Source organism: Macaca mulatta, chromosome Y (assembly GCF_049350105.2).
Source record: "Macaca mulatta isolate MMU2019108-1 chromosome Y, T2T-MMU8v2.0, whole genome shotgun sequence".
NCBI lineage: Eukaryota > Metazoa > Chordata > Mammalia > Primates > Cercopithecidae > Macaca > Macaca mulatta.
The window spans coordinates 6010755-6023072 of record NC_133427.1 but is presented as its reverse complement, the minus strand read 5'-3'; the positions used below and the strand labels follow the sequence as shown (position 1 = coordinate 6023072).

The window sequence follows — 12318 nt, the reverse complement described above, 5'->3', positions numbered from 1 at the left end:
CACTTGTAATAGTTTGTCTCCATCCATAATTACAGGAATCTGACAGGGGACTTTGCAGTCTGTTCATTTTTATAAAAGAATTTCCTTTCACCACTGATATTGAGCTGCAGATGAGGTGCATTTGAACTGCACATGAGGTGCAATTTGCCCCATAGTGTCTTTACCACCTGCATAATATTTTGAGAGCGGAAGAGAGAACACACAGGGGATAATTTTATAATTGTATTTTGTATTTTTATTAGAAAATACATCACATGCAGAAATGTACAGATAATAATGCAACAGACATCCACAAATCTACCATGCAGACATAAAATATATTATTTTTTTGCCATAAATATTTATTTTTTCTTTTTTTTTTTTTTTTGACTGGGAAGAAAAACAGGTTTAATTGGACTTACAGTTCCACATGACTGGGGAGGCCTCAGAATCATGGCAGGAGGCAAAAGGCACGTCTTACATGGTGGCAGCAAGAGAAAATGAGGAGAAAGCAAAAGCAGAAACCCTTGACAAACCCATCAGATCTCATGAGACTTATTCACTATCATGAGAATAGCATGGGAAAAAGACTGGCCCTCATGATTCAATTGCCTCCCTATGGGTCCCTCCCACAATATATGGGAATTCTGGGAGATACAATTCAAGTTGAGATTTGAGTGGGGACACTGCCCAACCCTATTAGCCCACCCCGACCCCTCCAAATCTTACATCTTCATGTTTCAAAACCAAGCATGCCTTCTCAATAGTTCCCCAAAAGTCTTAATTCATTTCAGCATTAACCCAAAAGTCCACAGTCCAAAGTCTCATCTGAGACAAGGCAAATCCCTTCTGCCTATGAGCCTGTAAAATCAAAAGCAAAATAGTTACTTCCTAGATACAAAGGGGATACAGGTATTCGGTAAATACAGCTGCTCCAAATGGGAGAAACCGGCCAAAGCAAAGGGGTTATAGCACCCATGCAAGTCCAAAATCCAGCAGGGCAGTCAAATTTTAAAGCTCCAAAATGATCTCCTTTGACTCCAGATCTCACATCCAAGTCACACCGATGCAAAAGGTAGGTTCCTATGGTCTTGGGCAGCTTTACCCCTGTGGCTCTGCTGGGTACAGCCTCCCTCTTGGCTGATTTCATGGGCTGGCATTGAGAGTCTGTGGCTTTTCCAGGTGCATGATGCAAGCTGTCAGTGGATCTACCAGTCTGGGGTCCAGAGAATGGTGACCCACTTCTCACAGCTCCACTCGGCTGTGCCCCAGTAGGCACTCTGTGCGGGGGCTCCTACATCACATTGACCTTTCACATTGCTCTACCAGAGGCTCTCCATGAGGGCCCTGTCCCTGCAGCAAACTTTTGCCTGCATATCCAGGCAATTCCATACATCTTTTGAAATCTATGTGGAGGTTCCCAAACCTCAATTCTTGACTTTTGTGTACCTGCAGGCTCAATGCCATGTGGAAGCTGCCAAGAGTTGGTGCTTTCAGCCAGGGAATTATTTTAAAGCAGTGAGACTGGGCGGCCATGTGATAGACATTTACCCTACAAAGCAACAAGACACCTTGATATTGGTCACATAGAACTGGCTCCACACGAGGTGCAAGTCTGCATCCTCACAAAGTGGGGGACTCTGTGAGTGAAGAGAGGAACAGGAGAGACACCTACAGCCTGTGCATGGGGTTCAAGGCACAGGTTCAATTATCTGATCATGGGGTAAGGAGAAAAGGGATGAGACTGCCCTGTTCCAAGGAGGATCAAAAATAGAGACTACTTGGAAAGTGTGTGAGTTTTGGGGCTCAGGGTGGCACATCCTAAACCCCAGCACTCACTAATTGGCATCTGGGAAACACACAGAGCAGGAAACTCACGCTCACCTTCCCCCGTCCGCTCCCCCCTGCCCCCAGTCATCCTTCTCCTCCAAAGCAGGCCATGAAACCTAAGAAGGATTTTTCTGACCTTCCCCAAAGCAGGTCCTAATGATACAGGAGCTAGAAAGAAATTATTTAGGCAGATAGGGCAAAAGGAGTCCTCGCTAAGGCTTCCCTTTTAATAAAAAGCAGCCCCACAGAATTTCTTTTCTCACAAAGAGCAGCCTGAAAAATCAAGCTTCCGACACAGATAAGCAAGCTGGAAGTTTGCATGGGTGAATGCTGGCAGCTGTGCAAATACAGCAGGGCTACCTGGAAGCCAGGGGTGTTCAGAATGGAGCCTCCATCTTCCCTTTTCTTTTCACCACGTGTACAGTAAGGACCAGGCACTGACCGGGTAGAGAATCCATCTGCATAATAAAAGGTTAAGGTGGGGCAGTCAGCTTCTTTGTGTACTATGTAAATAGCACATCTAATTCGACGAATTTTTGGTGCCCTATGTAAATCAGACATTACCTCCTCAAGCCCATCGATAACTTTCTGCACTTCACCATGCAACTGGCAACCCATTTTCTCCAGAACCCCACTCTCTGCAGCAGAAAGAGCTTTTCTCTTTCTTTTGCCGATTAAACTTCCACTCTTCACCTCACTCTGCTGTGTCTGCATCCTAGTCTTCCATGACCATGGGACAGCAAACCGCAGGTTTTACCCCAGGAAACAATGCCACTTCACTAAGGCCGTCATTCAAGAGGGGCCGTCCTCATGCTTGGGGAAAGGAGTATCTTTATCCCTGAAGAATCTGAAAACAAGTCTTGTTAAAGTTCCCCCAAGTTTGTTCCCATGAGGTCACAGCCTCTCGTCCTCCAATCATACTTCTCCATAACTGTCCTCTCTTCATCAAACCTAAACAAGCATGAAAACTTGCAGGTTTCCCTGTTTGTTTTTTTTTTGAGACGGAGTCTCGCTCTGTCGCCAGGCTGGAGTGCAGTGGCAGGATCTCGGCTCACTGCAAGCTCCGCCTCCCGGGTTCCAGCTATTCTCTTTTCTCAGCCTCCCGAGTAGCTGGGATTACAAGCACATGCTACCATGCCTGGCTAATATTTGTATTTTTAGTAGAGATGGGGATTCGCCATGTTGGCTAGGATGGTCTCCATCTCCTGACATCGTGATCCGCGCAACTCGGCCTCCCAAGGTGTTTTGATTTTTTTTTAACTTTTATTTTAGGTTTTGGGGTACATATGATAGTTTGTGACATAGTCAAATCTGTGTCATGGGGGTTTTCTGTACAGATTATTTCATCACCCAGGCATTAAGCCCAGTACCCAATAGTTATCTTTTCTGCTCCTCTGCTTCCTCCCATCCTCCACTCTCAAGTAGACCCCAGTTCTCTGTTTTTTTAAGTTTTCATTTCCTCATGAAAGCTCCTGCGTGATATAAAAACATTAAAGAATTGTGTTTTCTTTCCCCAAGTTAATCTGTCTTTTCTTTTAAGGGGCCTCAAGCATGAGTATAAGATGGGAAGAAAAGGTATTTCATTTCTCCTACATGTGCATTTACTTTCAGACATTAAAAAGCAAAAACAAAAACAAATTTTTTTTTTTTCTATGGCAAAAGCCCAGGGAGGTCGAGGTTGAAGTAAGCCATGTTCTTGCCATTGCACTTCAGCCTGGGTGACAAAGTAAGACCCTGTTTCAAAATAAATAAATAAATAAAACTGTCTAGGTAGTGCGTGAAGGAAAAAGAAATCTTTTACCTGGATAGATATTTCTTTGACATATTTTGCAGTGGCTGTCACAGGGTCAGCAAACAGATGTACCCTTGCAAGGCTGTCTATTGTGGGGGCATATTTGCATGTACAGAGAATCACCATGAATGTATCCAGGCCTTTTCCATGCCTTTCCAGGATCTAGGAGAGCTTGAGAGGCTGACACCTTTACATTGAAGTCTGAAAAGAAATATTTACCATCTCTTCTCTCTGAGAATGATGACCTATTAGGCTTCACCTACACAGCAAAGTCTGTTTTGCTAGCCAGTCCTCTTTCTTTCTTGCTCCCATTGTTACAGGAAAGGGGTCCTGATCCAGATACCAAGAGAGGGTTCTTGGATCTCACACAAGAAAGAATTCAGGGCAAGTCCATAGAGTAATGCAAAAGCAAGTTTATTAAGAAAGTAAAGTAATAAAGAATGGCTACTCCATAGGCAGAGCATCCCCAAGGGCTGCTCGTTGCCCATTTTTATTGTTATTTCTTGATGATATGCTAAATAAGGGGTGGATTATTCATAAGCCTTCCAGGAAAGGGGTGGGCAGTTCCTGGAATGGAGGGTTCCTCCCCTTTTTAGACCATATAGGGTAACTTCAGGACATTGCCATGGCATTTGTAAACTGTCATGGCAATGATGGGAGTGTGTTTTAGCATGCTAATGCATTATAATTAGCATATAATCAGCCATGAGGAGGACCAGAGATCACTCTCATTGCCATCTTGGTTTTGGTGGGTTTTGGCAGGCTTCTTTATCTGTTTTATCCGCAAGGTCTTTACAACCTGTGGTATAATTTGGCTGTGTCCCTACATAAATCTCATCTTGACTTGTAGTTTCTATAATCCCCACTTGTTACAGGAGGGACCCATTTGGAGGTAACTGAATCATGGGGGTGGTTACCTCTATGCTGCTGTTCCTGTGATACTGAGTTTTCATGACATCTGAGGACTGCACAAGGGGCTTTCCCCCGTTTTGTGCAACACTTCTCCTTGCTGTCACCATGTGAAGCAAGGGTGCTTTTCTTCCACCATGATTTTTTTGCTTCCTTTTTTGCTTCCTTTTCCACCAGGATTGTAAGTTTCCTGAGGCCTCCTCAGTTATGCTTAACTGTGAGTCAATGAAACATCTTTCCTTTATAAATTTCCCAGTCTCAGGTATGTCTGTATTAGCAGCATGAGAACAGACTAATACAACCTGTATCTTGTGCTGACCTGCTATCTCATCTTGTGACTTAGAATGTCTAACATCCTGGGAATACATTCCCCTAGGTCTCAGTCTTATTTTACTCAGCCCATACTCAAGATGGAGTCATTCTACTTCAAAGGCCTTTGACACCATAACTTGTCTGGACACTAAACCTGGTTGACCAACATAACTGTTTTTGGCCATGCTCCAGTCTGCATTCTTTCCATAAACTGAAGTTGGTGTATCAGCTTCTGTACCTTACTGTTAGGTTGGGTCTTCATTCTGAAGGCTCCTGTGTATATACATTAAATACATTTGTATGCCATTTCTCCTGTTAATCAATCTACTTCATGTCACCTGTTTTTCAGTGATCTTCCAGGGAGCCAAATGCAATGACCCCCATTTGGGCATATATAATAAAAATTAAATTTAAAATGTTGCATTTTTTAAAATTCACTAAATAAAAATAAACATGTTTAGGAAAGCAACTCTCCTATAACTTCAAAGAGCACTCAAGCAGAAGATGGTCTGTTGTTTACTGAAATTAAGGGAGAGGTGATTTTGGACTTAATCTTGGACTTCCAGCCAAAACTTAAATTTATGTTGTTTAAAAGTCATCAAGTTTATGGGATTCTGTTGTTGTTGTCATGGCAGCCTGAAAGAGTTAAGATATTTACTGAAGGAGCCATAGAGCAAGGGGTTTGGCTATGAGAAATGGAATCCTACAACAGCATGCAGAGGGACTAAATATTGTTACTGCACATAATGTTTTAGGATCACATATGGTGAAAAAAATATATCCCTGGGCAACTTGTCCCAGAAGACGTTTCAGAGATGCACTAGGAAACACACATCAGACCTTGCCAATGACAGAAAATGAAAATCACACTGTACTCTGTGGCAAAACAGCTTCCAATTGAACGAGGAGAATTGGTGCAGAAAGAAACAGCTTAGCTCCTGGCCATTCCCTGCCCACCTGCATGGTCTGATCACACCGAGCTATCTGCCCCAGGCACTTGCAACAAAGAAATGTGTTAGATGTAGTGAAACGGAAAGGAAGTCCCCTGGCAGGTGGTATAATATCCAAGACTATGTATTCTGCTCCTTGGGAGCTTGGTGAAAGGTGATGGGCATGGTATTTCTGGATCCTCCTGCAATATGACTTAGGGGGCCTTGACTCTCACCTCTACGGGCTCCAGCTTGGAATGGAGAGAGGAGAGCCACAGGAGACTGAGTGTTGGGTTTCTAGCAGCATTCGAACAAGAGGAGTTAAGGACAACCGCCAGTCTATGAGCAGGGTGCAGGAGCTCTGGAGCTTCCCAGAGAATTCCCTTCTTGTCTCTCCCATCCGGAATGCAAACTGACCCTCACCCCAGCTGCTGTACAAGAGAACAGATCTATCCCTCAAGGTTCCTTCTCCAGCAGACTCACATGTCAGAAACAGGCGTCATTTCTTATAGGGTGGTTTATACCTGAGACCCACTCCAAAGAAGCAGGCGGCAACAAGGCTGGGGTATGCATGTAACCAAAATCAACTCACTGATTTGATTTTACTTAGGAAAACAAAGTTAAATTAATACTAAGAAATTATTTTAACAAAAACCCATAGGGACAATCCTCATTGCCTTTGCAAAATTGTCTCTGATCTTATATAAATTCTAAGTCAAAACACATAGTATCATTCTTGCAAATACTTTTAAGATAATCAGAAGTAGTATGCTAGATTTTTTTAAGCCCCTTTCCCCCATACTCCTCTCATTTCTCAAATCTGAGCTTGAGCTTTAAGAAATTTCCTAAGTATTTTAAATGGAAAGTCTATTGTTTTAATTCTAATATACCATAAAATAATACCTACATGCAACTTGGATTACTATAACAAATGTACAATTTATATATAACAGCAAGTGCCACATTCATTTTTTAACTTATAAGCTTAAGTAAGTCCTTATAGAGGGATTCAATGTCCCATTATTTAAGAAGGTCCTTAACTTAGTCATTCTCCAAAGTCTCTACCCTTTAATCAGAACACCAGTTAGGGACAATTGAAAGATAAGGAGGTACAGGGAATGCTCTTACTTAGTAGTAGCTGAAAACTTACATACATTGACACAGTAGTATAAACATATATGAAAATACATAGTAGCAGAAACTCACATGAATGTCCACAGTAAACTTATATAGATATAGTAGCATAGATTTATGTGAATGGGCAATGTAGTAAAAGAAAAAAGAAGAAGAAAATGTCAAGAACCTTTGATATTCATGTGAATTCAGCAACAAGTTATAGGTCCTAGGTTTTAATATCTAAGAAAATATATAGCCTTAGCACTAATTCAGAAATGCAGGCACATCACTCATTCTTGATTTTCTTTGTGTTAGACGAGATCCTCTCTAAGGTATTCTCTGTCTTCTTGTAAATTTCCATGTAAAAGGAAAACCACAGATTAACCATAAACTTCTGGAGAAACGGTGGTGAAGTCCCCTTAACTGTCTGTGGGCTCTAGGAGGGCAGGAATCTCACCCCTCTGAGACTGTTCAGCATCATGGACTTAAGACAGAGGCCAGCACAGTGTAGGTGTCATGGAAGCAGTGATTGTTAGGGATTGTCACGGACATAGCTCTCCAGACAGCTGGATGCTCAGCTCTTTTTCAGGGCTGCCTATGTGGCAACTGTACCTTCTACTCTCAAACAAGAATGTGGCCCGGCTGAGGTTACATTTGGATCCCACATTGTCCAATTACTTCCTTACATAAACCTCAGTGTTGTTAGTGTGAATCCTTCTGGATTGGTGGCCCAAGCTTATTATTATGGAAAGGAAGGTGTTACTGGTGGAGAGTGTCCAGGTTCTTGGCATCTTGAACAAAGAATTAGAAAAAAATGCACAAAGCAAGGAAAGAAAAAAGGAATTTATTAAAAATGAAAGGACACTCTACGGTGTGGCAGTGGGCCTGAGCATAGGGGCTCAAGGGCCCCATTACAGAATTTTGGATGCTTAAATACCCTTTGGTGGATCGCATTGGTTACTTGGCGTATGTTGTATGTAAATGGAGAGGATGAGGTATGGTTACAAAATCATTTACTCAACATATGCCCTATGGAGAGGATATTTCCTGTCATAGCTGAAGTATGAATCAGCTTTATGTTCCCTGCCTCCAGACCCTATTTTCCTGCTTCAAAAGTACATGGCAAAACTTCTATCCCTGTCTTAACTGGTGCAAATCCTTACCTGTGCAGAATTTAACCGACAAATGTGCTTTGCCAAGCGAGGAATGGAAGCAAAGTTCTATTGAGAGGCACTGCCATCCACTCTACACTCTGAAGCCACCCTTTCTGTCAACTTCTGCATCCTTGTTGAGTAACTTAAACACAGTAGAGCCTGTATATTGTCACTTGCAGGCTATTGCAATCTGATGCACAGCTCAAAGGAAGATACACAGCTCGAAGATACACACTTTGAGTAGTTTATCTACAATTCATACTGGATTTTTGCAGGACTAAATTAAGTTCTCTTTCATTATTACCGTGAGTAACACATGCATTTGATACTGTGTCAGCATGGGGATCAGGCACCATTTGAAGCAAGGGAGGAGAATGTTTCAACTGTCAGCTCTGTGCTGTGCTTTAAAAAATGTATACTGTAACAGGGTTTTCTATTATCAATAGACATATACACATGCATTCTGCTGCTGCCACAGGAAAGATGCTATGGGTATTTTGGGGGCACTAGTACATTACAGCTCATAAATACATGTTCATGTATATCTGTGATGAGACACATGATCCATTTTGTAATATTTGTTCATGGTCAACACGTAGTTTACAATATATACTGGAAAAAAAGATGCCAGCTAAAATGAGTGAGATCCATGCACATTGGACACTTGCTTGTCTACGGGTTCAGGATTCACATGGAACAGAAAATGGATAACTTAACATCTCCCTACACACACTAAGTTATGACATGGTTGTTTTTAATATATATTTGTGTGTGTACAAATATTTTAGAAAACTTTTAAATTCACAGTAAAATTCAGATGAAAGTACGGAGAATTCTCACCTACATCCACCACCCACACATGCACAGCCTCCTCCACTATCAACATTCTCCACCACAGTGGTGCATTTGTTGTAATCAGTTACCTTCCATGGACACATCATTACTACCCAGACTCTGTAATTTACATGAGGGTTCATTTTTGATGACATACCTTCTGAGTTTGGGTAAATGTATCATGACATGGATCCACCATTGGAGCATCATATAGAGTAGATTCACTGCCCTAAACATCCTCTGTTCTCTGCATATTCATCTCTCCTCCTAACTACAGCTCTTTTCACTCTCTCCATAGGTTTGCCCTGTCCAAAGTGTCATACGGCTGGGCTCATACGCTATGTAAGCTTTTCCAATTGGCTCATTCACTTAGTCATATGTACTTAAGTTTGCTCCATGTTTTTTCATGGCTTGATAGCTTTTTTTTTTTTTTTTTTTAATGTTAAACAATATTCATTTTTGGTTGTATCACAGTTTATTTACATATTCACCTACAGATATGGACTGAATGTTTGTGTCCCTCTAAAAATTGCTGTGTCAAAATCTAATCCCCAAAGGACGATGTTAGGAGGTTAGAGTTTTGGGGAGGTGATGAGGTCATGAGGGTGGAACCTCATGAAAGAGATTAGTGCACTTAGACACAGCAAGAAGTTGCCATCTATGAACCGGAGAACGCCCTCAACAGATGCAGAATCTCCCATGCCTTGATCTTGGACTTCCAGTCTCCAAGACTGTGAGCAATAAATTTATGTTGTTTAAATGCTACCAAATCTATAGGTTTTGTCATTGGTATAGCAGCTTGAATGGATGAAACCACTTACTGAAAGACATCTTGGTTGCTTCTACTTTTGTTTTTGTTTTTGTTGTTGTTGTTGTTGTTTTTTGGTTGCTTCTACTTTTGGAGAATTATAAATAAATCTGCCACACACATCTATGTGTAGATTTTTGTGTGGATTTTGTATTATTAATTTTTTCTTTGTGTTTCACCTCTTGATGAAATGTGATAGATTTTTATTTTTGAAAAGTGTACAACTCTCCCACAACAGAGAGAGGAGCTAAGAGAAAGTCACATAACCTATCTCTTGACACACATCAAGAGTGCAGATATAAGTTTGAACTCATTTGGATAAATACCATGGAAATTCTGATTAGATCACAGGATAAGAGTATATTAATTTTTTAAGGGTATGTTTAGTTTTATATGAAACTGTGTTCCAAACTGGCTGTTCCATTTTGCATTTCCACCATCAATGAATGAAAGTTCCTGTTGCTCCATATTCTCACTAGCATTTGGTACATTTGGTGTTATGCATTTTGCTCATTCTAGCAAATGTGGTATGTAGTGGTCTACTGTTGTTTTAATTTGCATTTTTCTGACAACTTGTTTTATAGAGTATCTTTTCATAGGCTTATTTGCTATCTACATTTCTTCTTTAATGGGGTGTCTGTTAGGGTCTTGAGCCCATTTAAAGTCATGATATTGTTACTTTTTAAGATAGAGTATTGATCCTTTCCATCCCCAACCCCTAGCTCCTCTGCCCACAGAGATGGCAACTCTAAGGTAAGCCACTGAGTAAAAGGTACCAGGAGGCTTTCAGTAGCTCAGAACAATGTGGGAAGTGAGTTCAGGATCTCAGCTGCTGGCAGGGTTGAGGGAGGCAGTACTCCACTGTTTGTGCAACTGGGGAGCTGAGGGATTCACCACATTAATCCAGAATATTAAATGAAAAATAATCTACTAATGGAATAAAAAGAACTTTCACATCAAACTGCAGCCATGCATGATGGAGCATCTGTCAGTGTGAATCCACAACCTCTCCTGTAACAAGCAGAAAGAAGCTAAGACAAAGCCACATAACCTGTCTCTTGACACACATTAGGCTTTGATAAATCTCCCTTTATTCAAATGTTAAAAGAAGTGAAAGCCAATGTGGATCTAGGAAAAAAAGAAAGTAATAACCAGGGAATACAAAATCAACCTGGAGGCTAAGAAGGACTCACTTGTACTAAGATGTAATTAGAATTTTTCATTTTCTAAACTAAATGGTAAAAAGAAAAAAAATCCTTCAAGCACTGAGAAAGGAAACAAAAATGAGAAGAAGTAAAACAGGTTACCTGCAAGAAGTCAGAATCATGTGGTACTCAAATATCTCATGAAGAGGCCTGAATTTAAAACGTCTTTTATCTTTTAAAGTAGAAACTTTAGTGACTAATGAATTTTATTTCCAATCAAGAAGTCTATCATAAGTAAAAAAAAAGAGGAAAGTCATTCTTAAATGTCCAATGATTCATTTTTTATAACCAAATACACTTTTCAAAAATAAAAATCTTTCACATTTCACCATGAGGGGAAACACAAAAACTTAATACAAAAGTTATGAGACACAAAGGCTAACGGTTACTACTGTAACCAAATTGGCACAGTGTTTTCCACAAGAGTTTTAAGTATGGTTCTCAAAATAGATGCCAAAAATTGTTGAAAGAGGTTATAAATATTATAACAAAAATTTTTAAAAAAACATAATTTAAGTTTAAAATCACATACTGCAACTACCCAACATGTACTCCTTACCCACTGCCTAGACAAGAGCCAATTTTTCAAGACAAGGGAATTACAATAGAGACAATGTTTAATTCAAGTTTAATTCATGCAGAGCTGGCTGTACAGAAGACTTGAATTTTATTATCACTCAAATCAGTCTCCCTGAAAAATTAGGGTTCAAGATTTTTAGGATAATTTGGTGGGTAGGGGGTTGGATTTTTCGATGCTGATTGGTTGGGTCTGAGATGAAATCACAGGGAGCTGAAGCTATTCTTGAGCTGAGTCAGTTCCTTAGTGAGGGCCACAGTTCAGATGAGCCAGTTTATTGATCTGGGTGGTTCCAGCTGATCCATCAAGCACAGGGTTTGCAAAATATCTCAACCAATGATCTTAGGTTTGATGACAGTGATGTTATCCCCAGAAGCAATTTAGGTAGGTTCAGAACCTTGTAGCCTCCAGCTGTCTGAATCCTAAACCATAATTTCTAATCTTGTGGCTAATTTATTAGCATTGAAAATGAAGTCTGGTCTCCAAACAAAACAAAACAAAACAAAACAAAAAAAAAGGGGGGGGGTTGTTTAATGAAATAGCTGTTACTGACTTTGTTTCAAAGATAAACTATGAACTAAGTTCCTTCTAAGTTATTTTGGCTTGTGCCCAAGAAAGGACAGCTTAGAGGTTAGAAGCAAGATGGAGTTAGTTAGGTGAGATCCTTTTCACTGTCTTAATTTTCTCAGTTATAATTTTTGCAAACATAGTTTCAATATTCTAATTGAAAAGACCTGGAAAGATACAAGTTAATAAAAGACAAATTCTGCTCACTCAATCTAATGAGAATTCAAAGATACCATGTCATTTATCATGCTGAACAATTTAGATATTAATAATAATGAAAATAACCAATATATATTGAACAGTTAC

General features: G+C 40.3%; 1 long non-coding RNA gene across 1 annotated transcript; it reads right to left on the bottom strand.

Moving 5' to 3' along the window:
• Positions 1-209: 209 nt before the first annotated feature.
• LOC106995407 (uncharacterized) lies at positions 210-6681 on the bottom strand. The gene is made up of 2 exons (XR_003727285.2): positions 2170-6681; positions 210-1531 (listed from the first exon to the last, which is right to left on the bottom strand). It is a non-coding gene; the product is annotated as an uncharacterized LOC106995407 (long non-coding RNA).
• Positions 6682-12318: the final 5637 nt, after the last annotated feature.